The following is a 10805-nucleotide window of genomic DNA, read 5'->3' as shown; positions in this document are numbered from 1 at the left end:
ACAGCTATGTGAAAAAAGAAAAGAAAAATACATGCCACCCATGGGATTCAAACCTGCAATTTAGTAAAACTCTGATTGCCAACCAGAAACTTTACCACTGAGCTACCATTGCTGTCCTGTAAAAGGTGCAGAAAAATGCCAGAAATCAAGAAGGATATGAACGTATTTAAAAAACATAAAACCACACACCATATAAAAACACCGCATTTTATTGAATCCCTCGTATCGAGGACACAATACAAGTATGAACCGTCTGTTCCCCTGTTGACGACCCATGGTTACAGAGGTACAGTCATGAAATGACATGAATGAAGCAATGTGCTCTTATCTTGTCCACACCTACTGGTCCGGCATGCCCGGCCCAACACGCATGTCTTTTGGACGGCGCCGCAGGACAGACATCACGTTATGTGGGTGACGTGACATGCAGATCACCCGCTGCGTGTTATGATCTGACGGTCCATTTCACCTGAGGCAGCCTGTCAATGTGCACGGCATGCGCTCGCTTGCTGCAGCCCGTCGCAACAGCGATATGTTTTTATGTATGTCCACGTGAGGACAGCAAGCAGACTCACACGTGTCACAGTGGACAGTTGTTAGTTCATGTCTGTCCAAACACGGCATGTGTTCTCCAGCTGGGACGTCCAGAACCACAGATCTCAACAGCTGCTTCTGTCAGCGGACACACCCCCTGTCAGTTCAGTACACAGACCAACGTGTCACTGTGTCTGTGTTATGTGAGGTGTCAGTGAGTCTCTGGTCAGCAGCTGACAGGCACCTCATTGTGCTGTGTGTGCTCAGACCTGCCTGTCCGGCCCCCATGTGATCATGTCTGTGCAGCATATATATCAGCATTTTTAGCAAATTCCCCCCTCCACACTCATGGGGGCACTTAGACAAATTTCACATCCTGTTCAAAAATGATCATCTGGTGACTATTTTCATGCTAGTAGCGCAAATGGCCAAGCAAGCAGTGTTAGTAGTGTGTGTATCACCTGGAATTTGGCCCCGCAAGGGGGATCAAATGGGCTCTCACAGGGCACATTCTGTCTTTCAGTCGCTGGTGTGCACATATAGTTGTAGTAACAGGTGTACGAGGCGTTGGAGGCAGTAACTGCGGACAGCCCATTGCAGAAGAAGGGTGGAGGTGAACAGTGGAGACTACTGCGTTGTTTATACGTGTAATAAAGTTTGCTGGGTTCAAGTGCAAACTTTGTCAGTTTCCTTGGTGATATTTGAACAAAACATCTGTGACACATTAGAATTTGGTGATGATGATGTGATACTGCCTTGTGAAGTGAGTTTTCAGCTGAAGACTGAACTCCGTTGAGATAAGAGAGCACATGTGTAATGGCAATGTTTGGGAAATCAATCAATCAATCAATCTATTTTTTTATATAGCGCCAAATCACAACAAACAGTTGCCCCAAGGCGCTTTATATTGTAAGGCAAGTCCATACAATAATTATGTAAAACCCCAACGGTCAAAACGACCCCCTGTGAGCAAGCACTTGGCTACAGTGGGAAGGAAAAACTCCCTTTTAACAGGAAGAAACCTCCAGCAGAACCAGGCTCAGGGAGGGGCAGTCTTCTGCTGGGACTGGTTGGGGCTGAGGGAGAGAACCAGGAAAAAGACATGCTGTGGAGGGGAGCAGAGATCGATCACTAATGATTAAATGCAGAGTGGTGCATACAGAGCAAAAAGAGAAAGAAACAGTGCATCATGGGAACCCCCCAGCAGTCTACGTCTATAGCAGCATAACTAAGGGATGGTTCAGGGTCACCTGATCCAGCCCTAACTATAAGCTTTAGCAAAAAGGAAAGTTTTAAGCCTAATCTTAAAAGTAGAGAGAGTGTCTGTCTCCCTGATCTGAATTGGGAGCTGGTTCCACAGGAGAGGAGCCTGAAAGCTGAAGGCTCTGCCTCCCATTCTACTCTTACAAACCCTAGGAACTACAAGTAAGCCTGCAGTCTGAGAGCGAAGCGCTCTATTGGGGTGATATGGTACTACGAGGTCCCTAAGATAAGATGGGACCTGATTATTCAAAACCTTATAAGTAAGAAGAAGAATTTTAAATTCTATTCTAGAATTAACAGGAAGCCAATGAAGAGAGGCCAATATGGGTGAGATATGCTCTCTCCTTCTAGTCCCTGTCAGTACTCTAGCTGCAGCATTTTGAATTAACTGAAGGCTTTTTAGGGAACTTTTAGGACAACCTGATAATAATGAATTACAATAGTCCAGCCTAGAGGAAATAAATGCATGAATTAGTTTTCCAGCATCACTCTGAGACAAGACCTTTCTGATTTTAGAGATATTGCATAAATGCAAAAAAGCAGTCCTACATATTTGTTTAATATGCGCTTTGAATGACATATCCTGATCAAAAATGACTCCAAGATTTCTCACAGTATTACTAGAGGTCAGGGTAATGCCATCCAGAGTAAGGATCTGGTTAGACACCATGTTTCTAAGATTTGTGGGGCCAAGTACAATAACTTCAGTTTTATCTGAGTTTAAAAGCAGGAAATTAGAGGTCATCCATGTCTTTATGTCTGTAAGACAATCCTGCAGTTTAGCTAATTGGTGTGTGTCCTCTGGCTTCATGGATAGATAGAGCTGGGTATCATCTGCGTAACAATGAAAATTTAAGCAATACCGTCTAATAATACTGCCTAAGGGAAGCATGTATAAAGTGAATAAAATTGGCCCTAGCACAGAACCTTGTGGAACTCCATAATTAACTTTAGTCTGTGAAGAAGATTCCCCATTTACATGAACAAATTGTAATTTATTAGACAAATATGATTCAAACCACCGCAGCGCAGTGCCTTTAATACCTATGGCATGCTCTAATCTCTGTAATAAAATTTTATGGTCAACAGTATCAAAAGCAGCACTGAGGTCTAACAGAACAAGCACAGAGATGAGTCCACTGTCTGAGGCCATAAGAAGATCATTTGTAACCTTCACTAATGCTGTTTCTGTACTATGATGAATTCTAAAACCTGACTGAAACTCTTCAAATAGACCATTCCTCTGCAGATGATCAGTTAGCTGTTTTACAACTACCCTTTCAAGAATTTTTGAGAGAAAAGGAAGGTTGGAGATTGGCCTATAATTAGCTAAGATAGCTGGGTCAAGTGATGGCTTTTTAAGTAATGGTTTAATTACTGCCACCTTAAAAGCCTGTGGTACATAGCCAACTAACAAAGATAGATTGATCATATTTAAGATCGAAGCATTAAATAATGGTAGGGCTTCCTTGAGCAGCCTGGTAGGAATGGGGTCTAATAAACATGTTGATGGTTTGGATGAAGTAACTAATGAAAATAACTCAGACAGAACAATCGGAGAGAAAAAGTCTAACCAAATACCGGCATCACTGAAAGCAGCCAAAGATAACGATACGTCTTTGGGATGGTTATGAGTAATTTTTTCTCTAATAGTTAAAATTTTGTTAGCAAAGAAAGTCATGAAGTCATTACTAGTTAAAGTTAATGGAATACTGAGCTCAATAGAGCTCTGACTCTTTGTCAGCCTGGCTACAGTGCTGAAAAGAAACCTGGGGTTGTTCTTATTTTCTTCAATTAGTGATGAGTAGAAAGATGTCCTAGCTTTACGGAGGGCTTTTTTATAGAGCAACAGACTCTTTTTCCAGGCTAAGTGAAGATCTTCTAAATTAGTGAGACGCCATTTCCTCTCCAACTTACGGGTTATCTGCTTTAAGGTACGAGTTTGTGAGTTATACCACGGAGTCAGGCACTTCTGATTTAAAGCTCTCTTTTTTAGAGGAGCTACAGCATCCAAAGTTGTCTTCAATGAGGATGTAAAACTATTGATGAGATACTCTATCTCACTTACAGAGTTTAGGTAGCTACTCTGCACTGTGTTGGTATATGGCATTAGAGAACATAAAGAAGGAATCATATCCTTAAACCTAGTTACAGCGCTGAGTAATTCACTGAGTCTGTCAGTGAATTACTCTCAGAAAGCTGCCTTCAACGTGCAAATTTGAAGCATTTTTGGACAATGCATTAAGAGACAGATTCATTTGTGGTATTCACAACCATGAGCCATGATCGAATGTTAAATGCTGCCCACACAAAAGACTTAACGTTAACGGGAGCTTATGAAATGGGTCTGGCACATGTAGTTGCAAAGCAAACCGCTAACCACTAATTATTGAAGCTAACTTTTTGTTAGCAGATTAGCTTTTCAACTAATTTCAAAAACCACCAGGGAACCAATTAGCTTCTGATAAATTTAGTTCCAATATCTTTTAGACCGCTAACGTTTTTTTTTTTTGTTGGTTTTTTTTTTGCATAGTTAGCAACGGTGAAAAACATTTATAAACCCTGTTGGGTCCTATCTGCTATGTATTTTGCAGCAGTAGGGCAGCTGAGAGGAGCTGAGCTCAACTCTACCCCAGCAGAAGAGGCCTAGCTGCCAGGCTACCACAAAAAAACACAAATTGAAAGTCATTACCCTTGACTGCATACACCAGACGAATTGAAAAGAAAAGCAAATTTGACTTATGGTTTTGATTTATAAATCAAATTAATCCAGATAGAATAATTACATTAATGTCAACTCTTAAAATGTACAAAGTGAAAATATACCACATATCTGTTAATTTTAAAATAACGCATTAATTCTGAAGATTTGAAAATTAACACACACAGATGCCCAAAGGGATTATGGGTAAACTCAGCCTCCGCTCACACTGATTGGTTGACTAATTCATTAATTCAAGTTAATGTAGTGTGTGTGTGTGTTGGTGTTTACAAATAAATGGGTTTTGTAAAATATGTATTTTTTTTCACTTGTAAAAAAAGAAAAGGCATTTGCAAAACCAAAAAGTCTGTTCGTTAAGTTCTGATTCAGGTTGACAACCATGTGATATAACCGGGGTCAAAATGCATAGAACACTGCCATCTACTGGTGCCCGGTTATATCACATGGCTGTCAAATCACAACTTACCCATAATTCCTTTGGGCATCTGTGTGTGTTCAAATGTTCAGAATTAATGCATCATTTTAAAAGGAACAGATATGTTATAGTTTCACTTTGTACATTTTAAGAGTTGACATTAATGTAGTTATTCTATATGGATTAATTTGATTTATAAATCAAAACCATAAGACAAACCTGCTTTCCTTTTCAAGACGTCTGCCTCACAGCTGAACCACTGCATGCTGTCAAGGTAAATGACGCTTCCCTATAACAGTGGGCAGGGCGCACAAAGACAGAAACTGTGTTTGGGTTTGTGATCGCCTTTGATTCTATCACAATCGCTGTCGGTGTTTAAACTCAAAATCAGCTTGTTAGTAGCTGACAGTGTACTGGACATAATACTTAAAGTTAGTGGTTAGCTATAGTTTCCAATAAATTTTTTGGTGGTTTATCGGTTCGGCGTTATAAAAGATAACTTTTCAGTTAGCTGATTAGCGGTTAACAAAGCTAATGTTTTGGTTAGCTGTGCCCACCACTGGTCTATGTACAGGTTAATGGTTAACAGATGAAAACGGAGGTTGATATTGCAGAACCGCATTGGTTATATCTGAATCACTGTACAAGCACAGGTTTAAAAATGTTTAACTTGTACATTCCAGCTGTGAGCTCAGAACCTATAGCACACAAGCACTGGAGGTAAAAGGGCGCCTCCCAGTGGTGGTAAAAAAGAAGGGAAACAGTCATGCACTACCCTTGTTTGTGGTAAAAGTGTGACCAGGGGACCTTTGTGGCCAGGACAGTGGTGGGATCGAACCCCGGACTGCTCGAACTAAAGACCAGAACTCTACCAGGTCAGCCAAAGGGGAATTCCTCGTTAGCCAAGCTAGCGGGAGCGGAACGTCTTTTCAATCCGGACGTCATCTTGCTACAAAAGGAATGGGAAGAGGTTGGAATGAAAGATTACAACTGAATTGGTGTTGTGTAAACCGAGTGGCACCAGAGAGTGTAGAAAAGCTTTGTGGGAGATATCCAGATGTATTCCAACCATGCGTGGGAAAAATAAAAGGCATCAAAGCTAAACTACATGTTGCACCGTGGGCCATTCACAAATTTTGTAAACCTTGCCCTGTACCTTATGCGCTAAAAGATGCAGTGGAAGCTCAGTTAACCAAAATGGAAACAGAAGGTCTTATCACAGCTGTTAGTTATAGTGAGTGGACTGCACCCACTGTAAACATACCGAAAGTGGATAACTCTGTCAGGATATGTGGTGACTAGAAAGTGTCCATAAACCCTTGGTTGGAGGTAGATCAGTACCCCATTCCAAAACCACAAGACTTCCAAAACCACAAACTTGGCAGGAGGTGACACATTCAAGAAAATGGATTTGTCACAAGCATATCAACAAGTGGAACTAGATGAAGGTTCAAAACAGTACTTAACAATCAACACTCATAAGGAAGGGCATGTACAAAGTGAACAGGCTTCCTTATGGGGTGGCCAGTGCAGCTGAAATCTTCCAAAAATTGATGGATCAAGTTCTACAGGGTTTAGATGTAGTAATATGTTACCTAGATGACATAATGCTCACTGGACAGGACAGAGGACAGCACATGCAAAACGTGGAGGAAGTTCGAGTGAACAAAGATAAATGCGCCTTGTTCCAACAGAGGGCGTCTAACTTAGGACATATGATTGATGCAGGGAGAATTCATCCCATACAGGAAAAATGTGAGGTTATTGCTAAAGTCACAGTTCCAAGTAATATAACTGAGTTTCCTATCTCTCTTGAGCTACTATGGGAAGTTCATACCATATTTGTCTACCTTGATAGCTTCGATGACTGGTTGCTACAAAAACATGTGAAGTGGTAGTGGACAGAATCATGTCAAAAGACTTTTGGGGAAGCCAAGAAACAGCTGATTTCAAACAAAGTCTTAGTACATTTCAACCCAGATCTGCCACACATATTGGCACATGTTGCTTCTCCAGTAGGTGTCGTTGCAGTGATCTCTCACCAAATGCAAGGTGGAAGTGAGAAACCAATTGCTTTTGCTTCTAGAATGCTCACGAAAGCAGAGAAAATCTACTCACAAACTGGCCTAGATTTTGGAGCAAGTTTTTGGAGTGAAGTTTGATGACTACTTGTTTGGATGCAAGTTCACTCTGATCACTAATCACAAACCATTACTAACAATCTTAGACCCAAAAACATGAACACCGCCATTAGCAGCAGCTAGGATGCAGAGATGGCCTTTGGTTTTAGCAGCATACTCCTATGAGATCAGGTACAAACTGTTAGAACAACATGGGAATTCAGATGCATTATCCAAACTGCCAATAGGTGATGTAATTTTCCAAAGTTAAATCCAGTATTTTGAGGTTCTTAACTAGACAGTCTGCCTATTACAGCTCAGCAGATTGCACACGAATCCAACAGAGATCCCACACTGGCGAATGTGGAACGATATGTTTTTGTCAGGTTGGTCAGCTTGTGTCTGATGAGGCCATTCAGCCGTATGTGAGACAAAAATTTGATCTGACTGTGGAAGACCATTGCTTACTTTGGGGAGTCAGAGTAGTCATTCCAGAGATTCTGAAAAACAGGTTACTTTTGGAGCTATGTGACAGCCACTGGGGCATGGTTAAAATGAACTCCTTGGGGAGGAACTTATTACAGTGGCCTTCATTAGATGAAGACATTGAGACGGGGGTCAATCAGTGTGACATCTGCAAACATCAGATTAGTGTTCCTGCTACAGCACCAGTGCATACTTGGAAATGGCTGAAATTCTTTTTTTAACTCGAAATTCAACACAAAATACCCGATAACGACAATGTGGAAAAAAAGTTTTTTGAGATTTTTGCAAATTTATTAAAAACTGGAGGACAAACCTGCACCAAGACTCGTTTCCAATTCCACAAATTTTTACCTTGGAAAAAAATTTCAAGATGAAAGTCCTGTTAGAAGTTGCTTTTCGTAAACTAAAATATAATACAACAAACAGAGATCAAAGGGGCTTTTCAGTGTTAAGAAGAATCAAATATCTGCTAAATCTGCAATACGGATCAGATGTGGTCAAACTTAGTCATTGAGAGTGCCAGTGTGCACCTCATTGTCACAAATGAGAGTGATTGAGGCACTTATGTTTGAGATATAATGCAAAATGTACATCAAATGGGCTTTTCAATATTAAATTCAATTATACACAAAATCCACAATCCGGATCAGATCTGGCTCCGGCAAAGTATACCTTTTTGGAATCGTTATGATCAGACAAATAATGTGGTATAGTTTTCAACATGATTTGAGCATTTTTAAATTTTGACCGCTGTGTAATTCTTTATTGACCCCTGTAGCTCATTCTAGGTCAGCTCCAGGATGGCTCCATATCTGAAAATAAACATTAATTTAGTATATGTGTGCCAAATTCCATGTAATTGCTGCCAAAGGTGCATCAACAAAGTATTGAGCAAAGGGTGCGAATACTTAGGCACATGCAATTTCTTTGTTTTTTTTTTTTTAATAAGTTTGCAAAAAAATAAAAAATTAAAATTCATGTTGTCATTATGAGGTGCTGTAAGTAGAATTTTGCAGAAAAAAAATTAATTTACTCCATTTTGGAACAAGGCTGTAACATAAAATTCAAAAATTCTTGAAAGGGTAGTTGTAAAACAGCTAACTGATCATCTGCAGAGGAATGGTCTATTTGAAGAGTTTCAGTCAGGTTTTAGAATTCATCATAGTACAGAAACAGCATTAGTGAAGGTTACAAATGATCTTCTTATGGCCTCGGACAGTGGACTCATCTCTGTGCTTGTTCTGTTAGAACTCAGTGCTGCTTTTGATACTGTTGACCATAAAATTTTATTACAGAGATTAGAGCATGCCATAGGTATTAAAGGCACTGCGCTGCGGTGGTTTGAATCATATTTGTCTAATAGATTACAATTTGTTCATGTAAATGGGGAATCTTCTTCACAGACTAAAGTTAATTATGGAGTTCCACAAGGTTCTGTGCTAGGACCAATTTTATTCACTTTATATATGCTTCCCTTAGGCAGTATTATTAGACGGTATTGCTTAAATTTTCATTGTTACGCAGATGATACCCAGCTTTATCTATCCATGAAGCCAGAGGACACACACCAATTAGCTAAACTGCAGGATTGTCTTACAGACATAAAGACATGGATGACCTCTAATTTCCTGCTTTTAAACTCAGATAAAACTGAAGTTATTGTACTTGGCCCCACAAATCTTAGAAACATGGTGTCTAACCAGATCCTTACTCTGGATGGCATTACCCTGACCTCTAGTAATACTGTGAGAAATCTTGGAGTCATTTTTGATCAGGATATGTCATTCAAAGCGCATATTAAACAAATATGTAGGACTGCTTTTTTGCATTTACGCAATATCTCTAAAATCAGAAAGGTCTTGTCTCAGAGTGATGCTGAAAAACTAATTCATGCATTTATTTCCTCTAGGCTGGACTATTGTAATTCATTATTATCAGGTTGTCCTAAAAGTTCCCTAAAAAGCCTTCAGTTAATTCAAAATGCTGCAGCTAGAGTGCTGACGGGGACTAGAAGGAGAGAGCATATCTCACCCATATTGGCCTCTCTTCATTGGCTTCCTGTTAATTCTAGAATAGAATTTAAAATTCTTCTTCTTACTTATAAGGTTTTGAATAATCAGGTCCCATCTTATCTTAGGGACCTCGTAGTACCATATCACCCCAATAGAGCGCTTCGCTCTCAGACTGCAGGCTTACTTGTAGTTCCTAGGGTTTGTAAGAGTAGAATGGGAGGCAGAGCCTTCAGCTTTCAGGCTCCTCTCCTGTGGAACCAGCTCCCAATTCAGATCAGGGAGACAGACACCCTCTCTACTTTTAAGATTAGGCTTAAAACTTTCCTTTTTGCTAAAGCTTATAGTTAGGGCTGGATCAGGTGACCCTGAACCATCCCTTAGTTATGCTGCTATAGACGTAGACTGCTGGGGGGTTCCCATGATGCAGTTTCTTTCTCTTTTTGCTCTGTATGCACCACTCTGCATTTAATCATTAGTGATCGATCTCTGCTCCCCTCCACAGCATGTCTTTTTCCTGGTTCTCTCCCTCAGCCCCAACCAGTCCCAGCAGAAGACTGCCCCTCCCTGAGCCTGGTTCTGCTGGAGGTTTCTTCCTGTTAAAAGGGAGTTTTTCCTTCCCACTGTAGCCAAGTGCTTGCTCACAGGGGGTCGTTTTGACCGTTGGGGTTTTACATCATTATTGTATGGCCTTGCCTTACAATATAAAGCGCCTTGGGGCAACTGTTTGTTGTGATTTGGCGCTATATAAAAAAAAAATTGATTGATTGATTGATAAAATGTGTAAAAAAAAAATAAAAATGAAGCGCTGTGAATACTATCCGAATGCACATTCATTACCATGATGAGTGTATGTAAACTTCACTTTACATGCATCTTGCTTTAGTTTGAAAAACATTGATTTAAATAACTATTTTTGAGGTTAAATTAGACATAGGTCATACATAGTGTGTTTACATGCAGACACTAGAAGTGAGAGCTTACTTACTTCCTTTTCCTGGACCACACTGACCACTTCTGACTGGGGGATCCTGAGGCGTTCCCAGGCCAATGTGGAGATATAATCTCTCCAACTAGTCCTGGGTCTTCCCCGGGGTCTCCTCCCAGATGGACGTGCCTGGAACACCTCCCTAGGGAGGCGCCCAGAGGGCATCCTTACCAGATGCCTAAACCACCTCAGCTGGCTCCTTTCAACGCGAAGAAGCAGCGGCTCTACTCCAAGCTCCTCACAAATGGACGAGCTTCTCACCCTATCT

The sequence above is a fragment of the Thalassophryne amazonica genome, chromosome 8, assembly GCF_902500255.1.
Source record: "Thalassophryne amazonica chromosome 8, fThaAma1.1, whole genome shotgun sequence".
Taxonomy (NCBI): domain Eukaryota; kingdom Metazoa; phylum Chordata; class Actinopteri; order Batrachoidiformes; family Batrachoididae; genus Thalassophryne; species Thalassophryne amazonica.
Note: the sequence above shows the minus strand (reverse complement) of the source record.